This window comes from Pleurodeles waltl, chromosome 4_1 (genome assembly GCF_031143425.1).
Source record: "Pleurodeles waltl isolate 20211129_DDA chromosome 4_1, aPleWal1.hap1.20221129, whole genome shotgun sequence".
Classification (NCBI taxonomy): Eukaryota; Metazoa; Chordata; class Amphibia; order Caudata; family Salamandridae; genus Pleurodeles; species Pleurodeles waltl.
Genome location: NC_090442.1, coordinates 684,691,830 through 684,714,990, shown reverse-complemented (window position 1 = coordinate 684,714,990; position 23,161 = coordinate 684,691,830).

The window sequence follows — 23,161 nt, the reverse complement described above, 5'->3', positions numbered from 1 at the left end:
CATCGTGTGAAGGTGTGCCCGGAAAGGAGTATTGGGAAAAAATGGGGTTGAATCGTAATTAGAAAATTATTTTAGAAAATGCATGTTTATCGCTAATTGTAGGATTTCACATCTTTACCAACGTAAGGAGATGCTTTTGCACATCGGGGCTGTCTACTAGAAGAAACAGGCTGTTAATGAAGCGTTAATATAGTTTCATACTTCATGTTTGTCAATTCTTCATTGAATACATTAGGATAAAATAAATTACTTTTGTACCTCGACAATTTTGACATTTTGAAGTGATATTTGCACCCTTGATGTGTTCTTTAATTGTTAAATCCCTTAAAATATTTTTATTGACCTTGTATATACCTTTCCTTAGATATAAATTCATAGTAGTCTTTGTCGACCTTTACCCTTCAATCATTTGACACGCACTTTCTGAATTTGATATCACCAAACCTAAATCATATTATACAACATGCGTTCTTATTAGCACACGGTAATGCTGACCAACTCTAAATATGTCTCTTCTTCCTATAGCTTTGGCTGTCTGTTGTCCAGACCTAATGCTGCCTATATACATATAGGGGAGTTTGAGGCAGTCCTTTGCTCATGACTGGAAGGCGTTGTTATCTCCCTATTCCACCCCTGATTTGATCGCTTAGCTCTCGATTCATGTGAACGCTCACCCACCATTGTATCAATCTTCTGTGAGCTTGCTTGAATAATATGCTTGAATAAAGAAAATTAATTTGTGTTTTTCTTAAGGCTCTCCATGGGAGTGCATCTGTTTTCTTGCTCTCTCGCTTGCTTCCCCCTTCAACATTCCTCCATGCTGTCCATGTGGCTTCACCCGTCCGTCCACATTCAACTTTCTTTTTTTTTAAATATCCCCCCTTTAGCACTCTCTGTTCGTCCCTTCTCTTATTGATGATGGTCTCCTGTTCACTACCTATGTACGATTCTTAAATATATTTTTAAGCGGGCCCTGTGTGGCATACCTACCGTTTTAACGTTTACACTTTGTTCGAGCAATAGTTAAAAATCGCATTGTTGTACTCCTTATAGAACCCTAGCGAACCTAGGGCCAGATGTAGCAAAGGATTTGCATGTCGCAAACGGCGAAAATCGCCGTTTGCGAGGCGCAAATGCCTCTTTGCTATGCAGAAATGCATATTGCGAGTCGGGACCGACTCGCAATATGCATTTCAGAATCGCAAATAGGAAGGGGTGTTCCCTTCCTATTTGCGATTCGGAGTGGCATGCAATACCATTTGCGACCGCATATGCGGTCGCAAAGGGTGTCGCAGTTACCATCCACTTCAAGTGGATGGTAACCCACTCGCAAATTGGCCTTTGCGAATGGACCCAATACTATTTTTTCAGGGCAGGTAGTGGTCCAAGGGACCACTACCTGCCCTGAAAAAATACCGAAACTAAAGGTTTCGTTTTTTTTTAAGTGCAGCTCGTTTTCCTTTAAGGAAAACGGGCTACACTTAAAAAAAAAAACTGCTTTATTGAGAAAGCAGTCACGAACATGGAGGTCTGCTGACGACAGCAGGCCTCCATGTTTGCGAGTGGCTAGACTCGCTATGGGGCCATAATTTGCGACCCACCTCATTAATATTAATGAGGTGGGTCATTGCGACCCCATAGCGACTCGCAGACGGTGTCTGAGACACCGTACTGCATACCAATTTGCGAGTTGCAAATTGCGAGTCGCATGGACGCGCAATTTGCAACTCGCAAATTTTCTTTTTGCTACATCTGGCCCTTAGTTTCAAACATCTGCATCATTCTTGCTAAAATGTGGAGATGAAGCTGTGGAATGACAGCAGTTAGAGCCAACACACTCTAATTTTGAAATCCCTTGTGCTTTCCTCGACTTCCTTGAGAGTGTTGCTGCCCCGAACCTAACAGACTATGGGCCAGATGTATCATTCTTCACAAAAGCAGTTACCTAATTGCGTTCTATAGCGAATCGCACTTAAGTAATCGCTATTGGAATGTAAAAATCAACAAAGCAATCTTTTTTGTTTTTAAATGCGTTCGTTTTCCTTCAAGGAAAACAGGCCACGTTTAAAATGTAAAAATGAAAAGTTTTCTTTAAATTTTTTAAGAGTAGGCAGTGGTCCGTGGGACCACTGCCTACTCTTAAAAAATGTTTTCGCATGCATTCACACAGGGGAAGGGGTCCCTTGGAGACCCCTTCCTCTTTGCGAATGGGTTACAACCAATTTGAAATTGGTGGTAACTGTGATTGTTTTGCAACTGCATTCACGGTTACAAAATGATCACACATACCTCTGCGATTCAGTGTTAGGAAGGGATGCCCCAGACATGCCCCTTCCTAATACCGAATCGGTATGTAGTCGCAAATCCAATTTGACTTGTTATATGCCAAAATGCATTTTTATGACAGCACAAAAAATATTTGATACATCTAGCCCTATATTCCTGTTATTGTGCCTGTCTTGTCCCTGACCTATGCATCCTCATGTCGTGATCTAACTCTTACCCTGTTCGTGTGTCTCAGCCCTCTATATAATCTGTTACAAAGTCAGTGCTTCCAATGGTGGACAATTTTGGCATGTCACAATGAATGTACACGTACATTGCATTTAAGGGAGGGTCATGTACTTCAGATTAGGGAGGCTGGCACTGTGCCTTACTTTGTTAATTTATTTTCCATGCATTATTTCTGCTTACTGTGATTTGGATCTATTCAACTCACCGTGTTCAGGGCTCGTTTAACTTTTTCGTTCACGGTTCACTTAATAGACTTCTGGCAGGTTTAAAGTTCAAAGTTTATTCTGATGGCACCATTAATTAAAATCATCGCAAAAACACAACAGTATGAAGAGACTGTACGATACACTAGCATATGATTAAAATAGAAATATCCATTCATACTAGCAGCGGATAAAGAGCAAGGGCAATCTAAGGCAAATGCGAATAAAAGCGCAAATGCATATCAGAGCCAGTAGCAATAAAAGAATAGGCCCTCCTCCTACATATTCCAAAGTTAAAGTGCAAGAGCTATCATTGCTAACTGTACCATACATTATCACATGATGAAAATGCATACTAGCAGCGGATAAAGAGCAAGGGCAGGCTAAAACAAGTCCAAATAAAAGTGCAAGTGCATATCAAAGCCAGTAGCAAGAAAAGAAACGAAAAGGCCCTGGTCCCACATACTCCAAAGGTAAAGTGCAAGAGTTATCACTGTCGATGAACAAGTAATAAGGAAGACGTGGCGTACCAATGCTTACTGAAGCAGACATTTCAGCTTATCACATAATTAAAATACAAGCATAATTTCAAACTAGCAGCAGATAAGGAACAAGGGCAGACTAAGACAGGAGCAAATAAAAGTGCAAGTGCATATTAGAGGCAATAACAAGACATGACTCTTGTCCTACTATGCCAAAGTTCAAGATGTATCAATGCTAATTAACCATTAAAATATTTGTAATTGAAATTGTATTTATATAGCGCTTGCTACCCCTGATGAAGCATCAAAACGCCTTTCGGCGAGTAGCACGCTACTCCTGAACCCAAGAGGAATTAGTGGTGGATTAGTATAGGGAAATATGAGTACAGTATTAGTATTAGTATGAGTTAATTTGAGCAGAGGATGTGTGAGTTTGTTAGTTGGATTGACCAGAGTAATGGAGGGACAGAGGAGGGAAGAATCCAGAAGTCCTAATTTGGAGTTCGTAGTAATAGGATGAGGCATGGGATGAGAAAATGAGAGATGGAGGAGGGAAGAGTCTGTGGAAAGAGGTTAGGGAGATCATAGTAGTAAAAGGGGTTTTGGATGAGCCAAAGATGAGATAAATGAGGGAGAATTTAGTAGGGTTGTTTGGGAGATCATAGTAGTAAACTGAGGTTTAGGGTGAGCTACATACGGTAGAGGAAGGAAGAGCTTAAGCAGAGTTATTTTGGAGAACAAAGTATCAGACCTACAATAAAAAAGCATGCAATGCCAATGCATATTGAAGCAGACATTGAATCTTTATACTTTACTTTGGCAAAGACATTTCAGTTTATCCAGTTCACTTTCTGAGCTCAGTTCACTTTATGTCCACTCACTTCATTTGTGGTAGCTCTTTCCCTAGCTTTCTTTCCCTCAATGTGAATATTTACTATTTGTAGAGCTGACATAGCTTGGGTGTACAGGTAGACTTGGTGTAAGGTCTGCTCATAAATGACAACAAAGGTTCATAGTACAGATGTAGCCAGTGTGCCCCGAGCAGGCGTTCTGGTGTTTATTTTTCCCTTCAGGCCATGCCTGGTCCTCAGGAGTGTAACTGCAACAAATGTATGGTATAGGCCGGCTGGCAGTCTACATCCCTTCCAACGTCTATTAGATGAGAACCAAGCTTGATTTACATTATGCGCACAGTCTTGGAGCAACTGCATCAGTGCTAGATTTGGAACAAGACTGTACCTCCATTCCTGATTTCCATCATCTCTCACACCAGCCAGCGGGGCAACCAAAGTGAGTGGCACAGAGGTGGTGCCTGGATCCTGATGATCACTGGTGAGAACAGGCCGGCCAGTTAACGACATATCCTGCTGGTTGAACGTGCGGTCTCTGGTGCCATCATCACTGGTGCCACCTGCTACCACCTCCTCAGACTACATCTTGTCCTGCTCCACCTGATTGTCCCTCTGCTCTTTGAGTAAGGTTGACACCCACTTGAACCAGTCTACTGTGGTGAAGCCTAGCTAGACAGTGACTATAGTCCCTTAGATGTCTACAATCTTCCAGATTTCTCTCTCAAAATGCTCACTGACCTACCATCAAGGTGTCGATCCCACATAACAGATTGGTCACTTATGGAATAGCACTGGGGTGGTGGCCCACTGGGCCTGGCTAGCAAGGTTGTTGTTGTCCCTCTGTTTTTCTTTAGCTGCTTGCACATCAAGGGTTGTTGGCTGCCAGGTGGGCCCTGCTGGGATGCTGTCACTGGTAGCAGCAGATCCATGGGGGTACAGTTCATGGTGAATTGTGGGGTCTGCTGATATGCCTGCAGGAATAGGTGGCAGCACCACTCTGCATCATCACCCTGCTCCACTCCACATGGGGTGTCTGATTCAACATGCTCTTAAAGCCCTCTATTTCCCCATTCCCCTGAAGTCACTGTTGGGTCACCTTGCAGTGCTTGATGTTGCACAATGATAGGTACTCCTGGAAATCCTTCCCTTAGAATAGGGGCCTATTGTCAGTCTTTACCTCATCTGGGAGCCCCAGCATTGCAAAAACATTGCCAGCTCTACCACAGAATATTTTGTATGACTGTCCGCTAATACTGGCATAAGCCGCCCATTAGGGAAACTTCCAAAGTTCATGCTGACTCAGGACCAGGGTCCTAGGCAAGGCTCCTCAGTGATTACTGCAACAGGTTGTGTCTCTCCGCAGGTGTTCATGCAGGAGTGGCAACCCTGCACTTTTTTGTCTACCATGGTGTCCATTCATGAGAACCAGATTTTGTCTCGCAGTCGCACCTTGGTCTTCACCATTCCTTGGTGACCTTGATGAGCCAAGTCAATGACCCTGGCCCACAGGCATTGGGGCATCACAATGCACCTCCCATGCAGCTGCAGTCCCTCACTACTGGAACTCAGTTCACTTCTGACCCTCCAGAGCTGAGTCCTTGCTATCTGTTCAATGGGGGTTAGTGACCCAGCTCCGTCTAGGAAATTCCTCCACTGTTTTCGGAAGAGAACCTCTTTGACTCTGGACAAGCTAGTGTACAACATGGTGGCCTCCATGACTTCTTCAACCGAGAGGGCTCAGGGACATCCACGACCATCTGTATAAATCCTTGGGCCCCTTCATCCTCTTCCCTGCAGCCATTGTCAAACTGCTCTTGGAGGTGACAAGCCAGGTAGTCAGCCTGGTTGTTCAAGCAAAGTTGTTTCACTATTTCACTGGAGTACGGATGAGCTGTGCTGCCCACTGCTCAAAGCGAGAAGGGGCATGTCAAGATGTTTCTTCGAAGAGTGGGACAAATGGCTTGTGATCTGTGATGACTTTGAATTGCTGTCGGCAAAAATACAGATGGAAATGACAGTATGCTTACTGGATATCCAGCGCCTCTCGCTCGAACTGAGGATATAAAGCCTTTGTGCCTGATAGCACTCTGCTGGCATATGCAATTGTGACCCATGACCCTTCATTCTTCTGCTGCAGAAGGTCAGTCCCCATCCCTGTGAGGCTAGTGGCCACAACAAGTTCTATCCTGCTTTGTTGGCCAATATATGACATGGTGGCATCTGCTAGCAGTGCCTCTTTCACCTAAAGAAATGAAATATCTGTGCATTCCGTCCACTCCCAGGTAGCATTTGACTTCCTCAGGGCTCTCAGGGGTTCAGACAAAGTGATCTGGTTCAGAATGAACTGGCCACAGTAGGTCACTATCCCAAGGTAGCTTCTCACCTACTTGGCATTCCGGGGAGTTGACGCCTTCCATATTACATCCATCTTCCTGGGGTCCACCTTCAGCCCATTTCTCGAGAATACATACCCAAAGACTTTGACTGAATTTTCGTAGAATGAACAATTCTTGTGGGGTGTCAGGCCACAGTCACCCAGCTACTCCAGTGTTGCTCTAAGCCACTCCTGATGTTCCTACAGTGTCTCAGAAATGATGCAATCACTGATGTTTCAAACATTTAAAATGCAAGAGAGGGTTTCACGCATGGTGTTTTGAAAAACCTCTACAAATAATAAACCAAAATGTAGCCACTGGTATCTCCTGAAGACCATGTGTGTCAAGAATTTCATTAGAAATGACTGGTTGGATCCACCTCCAGCAGGTGGTTGCCGGCATTAAGGTCAAATTTTGAAAACTATTGTGCGTCATGGAGGTCTACCACAATGTTATCCATAGTAAGGGTGATGCAAAACTCACATTGAGTGGCCTTTTTTGGGAGTCACATGTCCACACAGAGTCAAAATGCCCCAGGTTGCTTGGCTTTGGGCACAATTACAAAGAGTGAGAACAAGGGTGTGGGCCCAGCAACCCTTCCGATCACCCCTGGTTGTTCCAGGTTCTGCAGTTCTGCCTCCACCAATGGTCGCAGGTGGAATGGTATCTCCGGTATCGGAGTGCCGTGAGCATCACAGTGTCATCAATGTGCATCTGCACCTTGGTGTTCTTGAGGCATCCCAGTTCTTCAAACAGATAAGAAAACTCTTGCTTGATTGCCACATTATGTGACTCATGAATGTACCTCGTGAAGAACATGAGCCTCAGATTTTCAGCTGTGTGGCAGCCCAGGAGGGTGCAGATTTTGTCTTCTGTGACATAGAAGTGGGCCTATGTCAATCTTCTTTTGCTTACCACTACCACTTCTACTACCACTACTAGTGGTAAGGTCCCTGTGCCTCTATAGGCGTATGTACTTGCTCTGGTGGGAAGCAGCCTGGGGTGTGGGGCTTTCCAATGAAGCAGGGTGGCAGCCATGGCATTGCATGGGGCATCTGTGTCAATTAGAGCTCTAACAAGTATGCCTCCAACCTCCGCAGTGCCCATCAGCTGTGGGCATTTCCGGTTGCCTTCTTTGCTTGCAAAGGAGATGGTGAACACCTCATTGTCATTGTCCTTGTCGAGCACAGGATAGGCTCTCTGACTAAGCCATGATGGTTGGCCTTTGGGCTCCCCATCTATTGATAGCTGTGACACTGCTGCCCTCAGCTTGCCCTTGTTCATCGTTCTTGGTCCTCTCACTTCGCTCTGGCTCACTCTAGCAAAGTGGTTCAGTCATCCATAGTGAGAGCATGAATGTCCTTGAGCTGGGCAGACATCTGATGTTTGGTACTCAAGGCTGCAGTTGGCACATCTGTACTCACGTTGTCCTGGAGTGTTAGGTTGCACTGATGAGTGGGCTGTCTATGGATAGCTTCCACCTGTTACTCTTTCATCTTCTCAGCGAGAGACGAGTCAGGCGACATTACACCCCTCGCCAGAGGCATCCTCATGTTAGCAGTTCAGCTCTTTGTGAGCTCATGCAACCTTGCCATAACCAGGAGACATCCAAGTTGATTTCTGGCTGATGTAGAATGAGCCGTTGTAGGACAGCAGACCTGCAGCCCTGTATCAGCCATGCCCTGATCTCCTTGAGTTGGTTAATAGTGACACACATGGTCACCAAGTTCCTGGAGCATGCACAGAAGACATTGACTGACTTATTCTCTGTTTCTCTGGCCTGTCGCAAATTAAACTATTGATAGTCGGGGTTTAGTTGATGTTGAGGCGCCTGTCCAAACCTGCAATGGTGGCATCAAAGTTTGTATCATTACCTGTGTTTGGCAGGTTTTCGAACACTTCATACAGCTCTGCCACTCCAAAAAGGAGAACAGCAAACCTCTTCACTACCCCATCCATCCCACTTATAGCACAAAAGTAGTGCTGCCATCTCCTGATCCATGAGCGCCATTGCAGCGCAGGCGTCCCCAGGTCCACTAGTTCACTAAAAGGTGGCAACTCCATGACAGAAGAGTTGGCATGTGGCGCATGTAGTGGCAAGGGTGAAGCCGGCTGTTGTTGTGACATTGTGCGAGCCACACCTTGCAGACAGAAGACCTCCAACCATTTTCTGGCCCTGCGTGAATGTGCAGTCAGCCACTCTGTGGGGCAATACCAGTGTCTTAAATGGCTCTCCTCACAGTCTGAATGCCTCCTTGCAGGGGACTGAAACGTGTGACGGTGGGTACTGCATGACCCACATGTAGAATGTATGGGCTGCTGTTTCCAAACCTTTAGGCAGACAGGAGTGAAAGCCAGAACACGTCTTATACAGCTATACTGTGGAAACCCCACTGTATATCACATGCCCTCTCCCTGGCTGTTTTCTCTTCATTTCATTTTCTTTTCCTTTATTTTTTTTCCTTGTTCTATTGGCTCACCTCCACAATGGTGCAACCCTTATTGCAATTCTATGCCTCGATCTGACCTGGAAAAGATCCAGACAGTGCAGAGCACACCACCTGCCAGCTGGTGGCTCTATATGCACTCCTTCCAGATGGGGGTCTCCAGGTGCTTGTCCCTCGCAGATCCTAGAGGTACCAGAATACATGCAGGTACAGCAGATAGCAGAGGAGAGGCCATGCTGTCACCCGACAGAAGTGGCAGGATGAGGCGGGGCCTCACCACAGGCCTGAGAAGGCCACGCCACCCCCCCTCTATGAGCAGGCTTACAAGCACTTCCACAACCATGTTTTGAATATTATACTTTGGATGTAAGCAAAAGCAAATCATCAACACTCTAATAATTTCTTGAAAAAAGAAATTGCCTTTTGAGCAGCCCCCACCCATCTTTAAAAAAAAATAATATTCCCTGTTGTCTAATGGGCTGTCTGCCCCGCCCTCCCATGGGCAGATTGGGGTAGTAACCCCATCGCCCCCCAGTGGGGCAGAAAGACTGTGCCCATTTTTTGAGGGGTAAGGGCAGTGCGATGCGCATACTGGGCAGCTCCCACTCCTAGACATTTCCCCAAAAAAGAATCTGGGGGGCAGATATGGGCTATTGCCTCAACAGCTCCAGGGGGCAAAAATAATGTGATCCTCATTTATTTATGGTGGGTGCGTGGCCATGCTCATTGTGGCCAGCCCCCACTACTCTTAAAAAAAGAACAATAATTCCCTGGTGTCCAGTGGGCTTTCTGTCCCCCAGGGGGCTGTGTAATAATCCTCATCTGTCCCCTGGGGGTCGTGAAAAGACTGTGCCCATTTTTGGGGGGGTGGGGCATGGCCATGCCCATGGTGGGCAGCCCCCACCCCTCTTTTAAAAAATATATATATATATTCCCAGGTATCTAGAGGGCTTTCGGCCCCGGAGTGGCAGATAGGGGTAATTACCTCCCACTGCCCCCCTGTGGGGCTCAAAGGCTGTGTCCCCATTTATTTGGGGTTGGGACATGTCTATGGTAGACAACTCCCACCTCTCTTTTTTCTAAAAAAATATTCCCTGGCATCTAGTGGAATTTCGGCTCCCTGGGGGGCAGATGGAGTAATTACCCTCTTCTGCCCCATATGGGGCAGAAATACTTTGTGCCCATTGATTTGGGGTGAGGGATGATAATGCACATGGTGGGCAGCCCCCACCACTCTTTTAAAAAAAATATTCCCTGGTGTCTAGTGAGATTTCTGCCCTCCAGGGGCAGATCAGGGGTAATAAACTCCACCTGCCCCCCCCAGGAAGGCATAAAGAATGTGCTAATTTTTGGGGGTTGGGACATTGTGATGCCCATTCTTGACAGCCCCCACCCTACACTAAGAAAAAAAATAATCCCTTGTGACTAGTGGGTTTTCTGCCCCTTGGGAGGCAGATCTCAAGCTGTTTCCCCATCTGCTCAGTAGGCGACGGAAAGATGGAAATTTAAAAAATGGCCCCTCGGGGAACAAAATCACTTTCCAAGGGGTCACTTCCCCATCCCTGGTGGCTAGAACAAGATTCTCCCCTTTCTAACAGTACTTCTACCGTTTGAATCAGTGCTGGGGGTGTTGAGTTAGCCTCCTGAGCACTGATTCAATGAAAGCAGAATGAACCGATTGGCCTGTTCTACTTTCTTTTTGACTACAATGATGTCAGACCATCCTGCGTGATCATCATTGTAGTTAATTAAAAAACATTACTTCTGACCGGTTGGGAAGCTCTTCCTGAGTAACCAAACAAAAGGGGCCTTTAAATCCCTCCCTTGTCATGGCCATTGGCCGTCAGATGCACCAGAGAGGGTGAGCGTGTTATGGCCATTGGCCATCACAAACACTTTAGCAGTTAATTTGCCATTTTAACCCAGCAAAACAAATCTTTTTCCAGGCTCAAAATGTCCCTTTTAATTCATATGTCACCCCTGGTGTAGGCCCGAACCCCCCAGAGGGCAGGGTGCAATGTATTTAAAAAGTAAGAAATGTACTGTTATGTTTTACCTACCCTGTTAGTGAAAAACCCTTAAATTGGTTACTGCAAGGCCTAACTCTCCCTTAGTATAACATTGAAGTTGCATTATTACATTTATAAGTGTACTTTCCAAATGGGAAGACATAATTCCTTCAAGTGTAGTGTCTCTGGAATAAAAATTTAAAATCTCAATTTATGGTGAAGTCAAATTTTAATCCGTAGTTTTGAAAATGCCAAAGAAAGTTGTTATTTTCTTGTCGTAGCCATTGCTGTAGCCATTTAGTTCCTGCAGACTGTCTCTGGTCACAAGACTGGGTGTAGTTTATGTATTCCTCCTAGACAGCCACACACAATGGGAGCTTATGTGTGACTTGATGGGCCATCCCCAGCATGATGGGACGGTGGAAACATACATCTGAATAGGCTGTATACTGTCCACACACGGAATTGTCACTCCAATCAGCAAGGGAGGAAGGGAATTCCTTGCATTTCGAAGCCACTGTCAAGAAGCTTTTCCCACCTCCCAGAATCAGGGCACCAGGGTATGAAAGATGGACTTAAGACACCACCAATGCTGTACACTTCTGGAACTGTGGATACTCTGCCAGGAAGAAGGACTGCTGCTGTGCGGCTGAATGGACTGCCACTCTGCTGGACTACTACTATGAAGGAGCTGCTGCCTTGCTTTGCTGGCCGCTGCCTCTTTGCCTGGGGAGGAAGAACTGGACCTGCAACTTCATCTTGGATCTAGGACCCCTGAGGGACTTTAAGGGCTAGTATTCTGGCCTCCTGATCTGAGCCTCAGGGACATAACAGGCATCCTCAAAGCTCTTGGACCCATCCTCAACAATTTCCTGGCCCTCAAGAGGCATCTGAATTGAAGATGTTGGGCACTTTGTGACCACAAATGGGCTAGTTTACACTCGCACCTAGAATCAGCTTAAACTGCTGCAAGTCTGCCTATTTACACAGCATGCATCATCAGCCTGCATGGACTGTTAACACAAGACTCTAGCCTGCCCGTCCATGACACCCAGCCTGCTCCTCGCACCATGGTGACTGCCACCAGCATCTCTCTTCTTGATCCCAGGGATCTTCTTCCATGGTAACTGGACTAATCTGGGACTGTATCCAATTTGCACTCCATCCTGGTCAGCTTCAACTTTTGACTTTGACCCAGTCCAGCATGACCAGACAGCCTCAGTAGGCGCTTTATACTTTTAGGCACTATATTGCTGTTTATTCTTTAAAGATTCATTACTCTGGATCTACTGACTGCAGTTTTGTCATTTTGCTCCTTTTTTGGTTCTTTAATTTAAGCTCTATTTTTCTGATCTGGTGTGGGATACTTTTTGTGTAGTGTTTTCACTGTTTTACTGTTTTAACTGATGCACAAATACTTTACACAATGCCTGTAAGATAAGCCTGACTGCTGTGTGCAAGAAACCAAAAGGGTGAGCACAGTTTAATTTGAGGTTTGCTTGTTCCTCATCTTGACTAGGATTGTGGTTGCTGCTTGACCAGGACTCCCACCCCAGTTAACCAGTATCTCAATTTCTAACTGCAGACAGGCTAAATTTCAGGGCATGCTGGTTTGAACCGAACTGGAGCATAGATAAAGAATTAATATGGGATTCATTCATGAATGATGAAGTCATGCAGTGGTTATTTGGAGAGTTCGGATGAGGGACATCAGCATCCAAATGATACAGGACGTGGCCGGGTGTGGAGGCTGTTTTGTATTAGGTGGGGAGCACCCACCCAAAATGTGCCAATATGTAATTTATATTTTTTTGTGGGATTAAGCAGGGAGGTGGATGTGTCCAAATGGAAGGAAAGTGACTGTGTAACAGTGGGGGACTGAATTGAACAGGGAGCACTGGAGTCCCTGCACAAGGCTATTGAAACATCTATTGTGGATGAGGGACAGTTTCTCCAACAGCATGATTTGTACAGGGTAACGCAACAGCTCTGTGGGGACAGACAGATTACATTGAGGGAATCCAAGGTGCTCGTGTTGCTGCTGGGGGAAGATTGGGGACAAGTTTGTATCACATAACTCCATAGAGTGGTCAGGCCCAAACCAGAGCTGTATGTGAGAAAAAAGTGTGAGGTGGGTTTTGGGACACAGTGCACTGATAAATAATGGCAGAAAATGCTTACACTTATAAAGGTCATTAATGCACAGTTCTGCCTTTTACACTTCAAATTTGTATGCAGAACCTGCATGACCTCGGCAATGCTTCACAGATTAGATTCCAGCAGGGACATTAGCTTCCTTTAGTGTGATGAACAAAAGGTCACATATTAACTTTTAGAGTAAGACTGTGAGCATGTTCATGCCTACTGGAAGCAAGTGATGAACAGGTACTCTTAACTTCTTCAATTTGCAGCTCAGCTGTGCCTGCAGACATGTCTGCTGGGTATCAATACCCTTAAATCAAAACACAAAATCAAGATTACATTTGGAAAATGTACTTTTACTGCGTGCAAATCCACTGCTTAACGTGCAGAAGACTGCTAGTGGAGAGTTGGATGAGTTGTCTCAAAATTGACTATAGCAGAGGAAAAAAGAATGAAGCTCACCAGGCAAGACAATAGATTACAGGATCACCTGGTTGACTGGAAAGCCCTGGCCAGAGATATACTTTACTACCCCTGCCAAGAGACTCCATGAATAAATTATTGCTTGGTTTTCCCCCAAATAAATATAATGTGATACATTTCTGGGAATCGTTGTTGTGCATGTGTTGATTCTATGACTGCTTGACTTGATATACCTGTGTATTGTGATAACTTTGGAGATGTATTCATGTTGAACTAATACTTTAAATCACTCACAATGTTTCAGTTCATTGTAGTCTGTTTGTGAAAAACATTAATAAAAATGATCTTAAATAAGTAAATATTGAAAAGGTGGGTATCTTAAGAATACTGAATGAACATGTTCCCCTGCACACAATATGACCTCACTTTCTTTTCCAAAGACAAAACCCTCATCTGCCCTCCAAGGGAGCGGAAAGCCCACTAGAGGCCAGGAAAAATAAATAAAAAGAATGGAGACAAAGTCTTTCTGTCCCTTCCATGGCAGATGGAGATAATTATGCCCAATCTGCCCCCGCCAGGTCTACCCACGGGGGGAAGACAGTCAACTAGACACTAGAAAATAGAGGGTTGGGAGCTGCCCAACATCATGGGTATGGTTATGCCCCCCACCCAACTGAAGGCAGCAACAGTCTTTCTGCTCACCCTGTGGCCTAAAGCATCTCACCCCAATGGCAAGCAAGAGGACATTGGACTCCTTTGGGTGTTGATTTTCATATTGGCCAGGTGTGCTTAGCTAACTCCCAATATCGTCCAACTTTCAATGGCGAACAGCTATACCTTTTGGGGTTTGGTAGGCTGCCACTTGAAAAAACCTACCTGACCGAGACACTTCTGAAAACTAGACATTTGGGACAGTCCAGGGTAGTATGCTTCCCATGCACCTCACACCCTTTTCTTACACACAAAGCCTTGAAAAACTGAAACAATTACAAGAAACACACATTTCCCCTCACTTCTGTGAAGAAACTTTATGGAATCTGTGGGGAGCCACAAATTTTCTACCACAGAGCACTCTCCCAGTCTCCCATTAAAAAAGGTAACTCACCTGTGTAGGTATGCCAAGAGACCTTGACACAAAAGGCCCTAAAATGCTACATGGAGCAGAAGGGATTAGGGACATGCCCGGCTGCTACTCATGGACAGCTACCAACCACAGATGTTTTTGGGGCAGCATTTTTCTTGGCATGAGTAGGACAAGGGTGTGTGATAGGAATTTTATGGATTTATGTAAATTCCAGAAGTTTCCATAACAGAAATGTGTGGAAAATATGTTACTTTAGGCAAAGTTTGAGGTTTGCATTTGGGTAAAAAAAGTATTGAGATCCATGCAAGTCATGCCATCCTGGATTCTTCTAGATGTCTAGTTGTCAAAAATGTACAGGTTGGCTAGGTTTTCCCAGGTGCCGGCTGAGCTAGGGTCCAAATTCTAAAGCTACCCACATTGGAAAAAGAGGGCCAGTTTTTGGTGGAAAATCTCCTCTGTCCTTGTTGCGTTTTGACAGTTTACTGTTGTGGTCACTACCCTACCCACATAAGTGAAGTACCATTTTTATTGGGAGATCTGGGGGAAAGCTGGATGGAAAGAAGTTTGTGGCTCCCCACAGATTCCAGAACTTTCAATCACAGAAATGGAGGAAAATGCATTTTTAGTTAAAATTTGAGGATTGCAAGAATGGGTAAAAAAAAAAGGCTACGAGAGCCAAGCAAGTCACCCACCCCGGATACCCGTAGGTGTCTAATTTAAAAATGTTTACAGGTTAGCTAGGATTTCTCTAGGTGCCGGCTGAGCTGAGGGTCAATATCAACAGCTATGCACATTGGGAAAAAGGGTCAATTTTCGGTGGAAAAGTGTGATGCGTCCACATTGCTCTTTAGACCATTTCCTGTCAAAGACACTAGGCCTTCCCACACAAATGAGGTACAATTTTTGTCAGGAGACTTGTGGGAAAATAGAACAGTAGAACATTTGTTATTACTAATTACATTTCATTGCATTTGTGCCTTTCAAATGTAAGCCAGTGTATCAGCAAGATGACATTTTGAAAACTACCCTCCAAATCATACACTAGAATAGGTACCCCCAAATTCAGTACTGTAGAAATGACCACTGCTCCTAAACTTGACATTTCGTTCCAATTTTAGAAATACATAAGTTCCCTTGATATCCATTTTTCACTCTGCCTATTTCACTATAAGAATTGGTCTATACTTGGTAGTCAATGAAAAGCCATTGTGAAGTGCACCTCAGTTGTTTACTCTGGGTACCTTGGTTTCTTGGAGAACCTACAAACCCTATATAAAAAGTTACAGATGAAAACGTGGTCACAAACTACCTTTTTCCTACTCATTTTCAATATTTCTCTAGCTTAAAACTTACTTTCCTTGTTAAAACTTTGAGGAATCCACACATATAACTCCTTTCTGAATTCAGAATTTTGACTACTTTTCAGAAATCTATATCTTTTCTGGTTCACCCATGGGTTTCACACTGGTATCGACCACAAACTGGAAGGAGGATGAGAGCACAAAAAAAAGTGAAAATGGGCTTCCTGTTAGAAAATTGCCACGACTGGGTCGCTGTTGGAAAATGGGTTATTGGTAAGGGCAGGTAGGTACCTACACCTAGCAACAAGCCACTAACCTCCACCTAGGTACAGTTAGGTCTCAGTAAATTAATCCCAGCTCAACCCTTGGTAGCTTGGCAACGAGCGTCAAGGCTTAACTTAGGAGACAAAGTGTAAAGCATTCAAATATCACAAAACAGTAATCAAATAAAACACAGGAAACAGTTTAAAAATCCAAAACCAATTTATAAAAATAGTTTATATTTTTATCTTTAAAATTACACAAAAACGATTAAAATCGGTTCAGGGGAACCGGAGATATGAATTTTTAAAGAATTACTATTTTTCTAGCGCTTAGAAACAAAAAGCGCCAATCGGGTCATCTGGTTGCACCAGGACCGGGGCAAAGTCAAAGTTTCAGGCCGACCGCGATTTAAAGCCCTGCTCGGCTACAAGTCGCGGGAGGCCTCGATTAAAAAGTTACCTTCTGACTTAGTCTTTATTTTGAAGTTTTTCTTCACCGGACGAACCTGCCAGTTGAATCCGACCTCCTGGAGCCCTTGTCCGGATACGCGATGTGGGTTTCCTCGGTGGTGATTTTTACCTTCGGACTTAGTCATTTTTTCGAGATGAAAATCCTTCGACCGGGGTAAACCTGGATCTTGATCCGACGTCCGTGGAGCCCTTCTCGGATACGATGGCTGGGAGGTCCCGGTCAACTTTTTACCTTCGGACTTAGTCTCTTTTTTGGATGTTTTTCTTTACCGGGACGAACCACGAAGTCAGGCCGGGTCGCGGTTGAGGCAAGCCGGCTAGAATTTCCGCAGCTGGTTGGTCCCTCTCTGGAGCTTTTTTTCAAAAATTCTCAAATCTTTTCCAAACTTCTGGGGCTTCACCCAGATGTTCTTTTAAGGGTCTTTTGGGGTCCACAGCTCACCCCAAGGGTCCAGAAGTTCTGTGATGGTCCTTGGGGGTGCGGACTTCAACTCCCAGAATGCACCTGGCGCAAACTCCTTTTTGGCCACTGGGCAGTGGTCAACTGGTCTCTTTTTTCAGGAGTTGGTGCAGGGGACTCTGGTTTAGCAATTTTTCACCTGTAGCAAACAGGGAGTCCCTCCTTGAACCAGTTGAAGCCAGGCAAAGTCCTTCTTGTGGTGAAGCCCAAGTGTGCAGCTGGTGCAGTCCTTCTGAGTGCAGGGTCCAGGTGCAGGCCAGGGGTCCAGCAGGGCAGTCCTTCTTCTCCTTAAGTTCTTTCTTCTTGAAATTTGGTGGGGATCTGAGGTGTGGGTGCAGGTCTGCCAGTTTTATCCTTGCTCCTGGGTGAAAAGCAGGGGGGCCCTGGTTCTCCAATCAGGGACAGGGTCGTCCCCCTGTGATGACCACTTCCTGGGAAGTGTGGCAAAAATCCATCCCAGAAGGTAACAGTCTCTAAAAATCCAACATGGATGAATCTGATTTTTGGAGGTTACATCTGGCTGAGCCCACCCACTGGTGTGGCTAAAAATCATAAACACACCCCTCTCCTGTCCTCTCCTAATCTAATCAAGGGGGCACCTAATTGTCTGGGGTTGCAGGATGTGGGGGTGTTGCTGGGTGCTCCAAATGTCCTTCTCTGCCTTTGAAGACCAGTTTGGCAGCCCTCCCCCTTCCTGCCTCACCATCTGCTGAGGGGAGATTCTCTCCCCCAAGCACATTCCTTTGTGTGAAGCCAGGCCACTTCACACCTCATCAAGGCAGCCTGGCAGAAGCTGCTGCAGGCTGGCCAATCAGAGCACAGCAGCAAAAACAATGCAGAGCTGAAATTGGCAACTTTTTAGGTAAAGTCTAAACTTTTTACCTGGACAAGTTATATTAAATCCAACAACTGGAAGTTGTGGGATTTATTACAACAATCAATTTGATACCAAATTCTTGGTATGTAACATTTAAGGAGACTTTAAAATTTAAAATAAAGTCTGCCCATTCTAGCCTATGAAGGCCATTTACTTCAATGAGGGAAAAACGAATTTGGCTGTTTTTACCTCACCAGGGCTTATAAATCTATTTATATAAAGTCCCTGCTTATAGTTACATGGCACCCAGCCCTAGGGGTACATAGGGCACACCTTAGGGGTGACTTATATGTAACAATAAGGTAGTTTAAGACTTTGGAAGTACCTTTAATTCCAAAGTCGAATTTGCATATAACTTTAATTTAAAAGCAGTCAGCAATGCAGGCCTGCCTTTAAAATGACACTGGGCACCTCAGCAGTGCACCTAGGTGTGCACCACCTATGCTGTGGTCCCTAAACCTACATGCCCTACCATATACTAGGGACTTATAGGTAGGTTAACTTAGCTAATTATAATTAGCCTAATTTGCATATTGATTTTACACAGAGCACAGGCCCTGGGACTGGTTAGCAGTACCCAGGGCACCATCAAAGTCAGGAAAACACCAGCAAAAAGAGGAACATGGGGGCAAAAAGTTATGGGGCCTCTGCAATCAGCCCTGTTTTCTCACAGTCGCAAAATAAGGTTTTTTGATTCAGCTATGCAGGAAAGCCAGGAAAACATTGACGTTATTACAGCAAACTATGCACATTTACTAGGGACTTATATATACTGGGGTTAAGCCAAATTTACCATGTTGTAAGCAGAGAGAACAGGCACTTTAGCACTGGTTATTCTTTAGAATTCTGAGGGCAGGAAAAATGAAGTCAGCAGAAACAGGAGGTCTGAAGACAAAACGCTAGGGGGAAACCACACCAAGGATACCATGTCTATCAGCTGCTCTATAATATGCCATCAAATCAAGGACACTTAGGCCACCCTGTGCAAGTTAAAATATCCATTTTAGCCCACTCTTCTTTCTACCCCAGATCAATGTAATCAGAATTGATCTTAGCTCACTGATCCCCAGTGGTGTCATTCTGTTTATAGTGCACTGAAACAACCATAAGCATCTAGAATGTACTGCCATCTTAGCTATAGATATCCCACTCCTTCCCCATTTATCAGGCCATACAATATTAGAAATCTGCCCTCATTACCTCTTCGGCACCAGGTACCTTCCAAATGCCAACCCTTTCTCATGTGTGTGCTATACCCATCATGATAAAAAACAACCTCTCCACTTGCATTGAAGCTTCTGCACGCGCCTAGAGAGGCGGATGTGTCTCCTGTAAACATGAAATCTATATTCCTTGTCTGCATAGGTACGTTCCAACTCCGGCCCTCTTCACATAATTATGAGTCCCCTGACATCCCATGTCAGTAAGGTTATTGAGTCTTGTGTCAGGTGTACCTCTCTTCTGTGGAAACTCCATGTGCATGTTCATTTTGCTTCCTGTGTACTGTATGGCACTACCACAAATTGTACCCTATGATAAGCAAACACCCACCCAACTAGTCGCTACTGTGTGCCTAGCCAGCCACCATGCTTCTATACCTCATGAGAGACCTTGAAATTATCTTTTGGCTGGGGGAGCCATTATGGCAATCTATACTATCCCCACACCATATTAGGAACAGCAACAGAAAACTAAGATTAAGGTCAACTGTAATACCTTACCACAGTTCTTGGCAATAATTTGTACTAATGTAGCAGACCCCACAACTCCCAGTAGTCTATGATGATCTAGTTTACAGTTTCTGTGGGTAGGCCTCTTGTAGAAGTGAGTAAGTGGAGGGAGTGTAGAGAGTCCACTTTCAGACAACATGTGTTCGATGTTCAGCAACTGCTAACACAGAGATGCATATTATTTCATCCTACCCTCAGGATGTTTGTTGCTGAGGGCTGGTTGCCATCTTATCTGTATCCTACTGTAGTTCCACACCTGCAGTTGTCTGCTGAGCAACCTGCCTCTTCATGTGTCAGCCATTCCCGCTGTGCCTGTTCTATTCCATTGGCGGTCTGGACCTACCTCCCCCTACATTGCATATTGCTCCAGCCAGTCCCAAGTCTTATCTGGCTCTATAAAAATGTATGTAGTATTTTTAGCCATGTGAGAAAAAACATGTATTTTGTATTGCTATCTCTGTATACTTTTTTTGACTGTTTTAAATGATCGACCTCTGCACATGCTGCTTGTGATCCGTTAACAACATCACTTGTTCCCCTGACAGCTGACTATTTCCTCCGTATCTGATCATCTGCATGTGGACATCTAAAAATTATGCAGTTTAAAAATGATCGACCTTGGTGGTGCCTCTGGTGGCGGGAGAGGGCCAGTATCAGGTGCTGCCACTCATTGTAGAAAAACTGAAGAGGCTATTGGGATGTAACATGTTAAGTATCCAGTTTTCTAGAAAAAGTTCTATGCAGTCTCCTTCCATTTTTTCAGGGAGTCCCACATGTTGCATATTGTTATGGTTGGAGCCCTCTTCAGTGTCTTCTGCTCTATTTTCCAAGAGGTTAGAGTTATTTAGGTGATTGGAGAATGTTACGCCCACCTTAATTTCCAGTGATTTTCTTGTATTCTGAATTTCCTTCATCACGTTGATCAATGCAATCCTGTGAGTCTCTTGGTCTTGGGAAAACCTATCAAGGCTGGACTGACTGGACATGGTATGCAGTGGTTTATCTCTGCCCATAGTAGTGCTCTTCATCACACCCAACATATGCCATCCTTTTGTGGCCAATTGAGTGCTAGTTCTAGAAGAGTGAGGCACCCCAAAGTCCACAAGTTATGTTGTGACAATTTCCCAGTAAGTGAGTTTGAGCGCAAGTAATATATCCTTATACTGGTGCAACACATGGTCTTAGGCTGCCATTGTTTCCAGTCAGTCCACTGTTGTATTTTTTATAGCTGCTACAGCTGGAATCACGCACAGGATGAAACTCTTATGTTAGTCCATGGGTCCAGTCACTGCAGCGCTCGGCCACATGTATGTAAACATGGGGTTTCCTCTCAGTCTTCTTATACCTCAATTGGACTCACTACACCAGTACAGCAGTCTCCAACAGAATCAACATCATCGCACCTCACTAGGATCTTTGGTACTAGTCATGCTGCTTGTGGTCAGTAGGGAGCAGAAGACGGCTCTGCCTCAGTAAGGTAGGCCTAGGAAATGATCTTCTTCTCTAGTCAGGCCCCCCTTCTTCACTGGATCCAGCTCTTTTGCTGCCTCTTGGCTCACCTCATTCACATGTGCACCACTCTGAGTAACCTGTATGTCCCTGCCTCAGATCAGCCATGCCCTGTGCAGCACTGGTCGCCCTTTGTCTAAGAGCCTGTGCATCTCTTGTTTCCTGCACTGGTTTCTTGCCTGCACACTATCATCTTTCCATAGTGGCTGGGAAGAGGAATGGTGCAGCCGAGCTTCTGACCTCCAATATGTTTGTCTGCTAGTGTCTCTAAATCCCCAACTTGAGACGGCCACTAGACTCTTCAAACACATAGGGACTAATTTAAGAGCCCCTAGCTCCTCCTTGCGCTATAAGCATCATTTTTGTTTGACGCTAATGTGGCCCAAGGAGGCCAAAATGGTCTCACCAAATTTACAAAGCGGTGCATTCCATGCATTGCACCACTTTGTAACCTTTTGAGCTACATTGTGCCTCAGCCAGGCATAATGTATGCAAAGGGGCATTCCCCCTTTAGGGGGAGGTGAAAAAAATGGCACAAAGAAATCTAAAAGATTTCTTTGTGTTAATTTTTAGGGCACATTTAACACCTGCTCAGAACAGGCGTTAAAAGGAGGCACAGCATTGTTTTCAAAAGGCTTTGCAGGATTAGCATCCACATTTGTGGCCCTAATCGTGCAAAGCTCCCAACTAGCGTAAATTTATTTTACGCTAGTTCCCCTAACTACCGACATCATGCACCATATCCTACATATGGTGCACACATGGTGGCATTAGTGGTGCACTGAAGGGCGCAAGAAAAGTGGCACTGTACTGAGTGCAGCAATACTTTTCTTAAATCAGGGACATAGTTTCCCTTATTTTTTTGCTATATTTGGGATGGAGGTAGATTTAACAGGATAAATTTAACAGGATAACCTTACTGCTTTGTGGACAGTCTCATAGATGTGTTCCTCACAGCATCTTAGCTAGGCCATGGCAGCTTTTTAACATGTACACTCTGATCGATCATACATTAATACTCACTAGTGTTAAACATCTGCATCACCCATCCTGTCTCACTAAAAAAGTGGATTTGAATCTGTGAAACAAAAGAAGTCATAGCCAGCACTCTCTAACCCTGAAATCCCTTATGCTTTCCCATCTTCTTTGAGAGTATTGTTGCCCCTCTACCTAAGTGACCATACTTCGTTACTGTGCCTGCTTTCTCCTGACCTTCCACTTGTATGCCCAACTACGTTGTGCTTACCCTTTATCATCTTTAGATTATTTTCCTGTTGATGTCCTATGCATCCTCATGTCATGAACTCTCATTATTGTTATTGTCCCAGTTCTAACATCGGCAGTGGTTGATCATGCTTTGTAGCACATTAGTGGGATCATTGACTTTGAAACTAATGTTATGCCATCTTGAATCCTATTAAAGAAAATAAGGACCTGATTTAGATTTTGGTTGTGATGGTCCTGCCATCGGTTTTACGACTGAAAATCTGCCCACCGCGATGACGGTCTGTCAGAAGATTACCCATTAACTCAAACTTCCACAGGAACAGATGCCTTTTGCCCAACTCGCGCCAGCAAAAGCGTCCTTAGACTTTAATTGATTATCTGAACCCTGTATCTGCTAGGGGGAAAGGGGAATGGGAATAGAAAAAGAGAGACCGCCTCCAGATCCAGTTCCAGCCTGTGTTTCCTACTTGAAGATAGGATATTCAGTATGTTTCTCTTGAAAACCTGCACCTTTCTTCTTATTTGGATTTCTTCAAAGGAAGGACCTGTAGTCGGGTGATAAGAGCGTAAATAAGTACATTCCTACTGTGCATTCAACTGTTCAGTCATTCACATTTACCCAATTCTATTCTTCTCCTAACTTGGATCTTTTGAGTGACCAGCCTCTCTCTAAGAGAACAATGTTAACTTGATATCTTCTTTTCTCCAGAAGTAAGAGTTTTCCAAGGTTCTTTGGAGAACAGCTCAGAAGTTCACAAATACACAAACTACTAATGTCTTTTACAGGAAACAA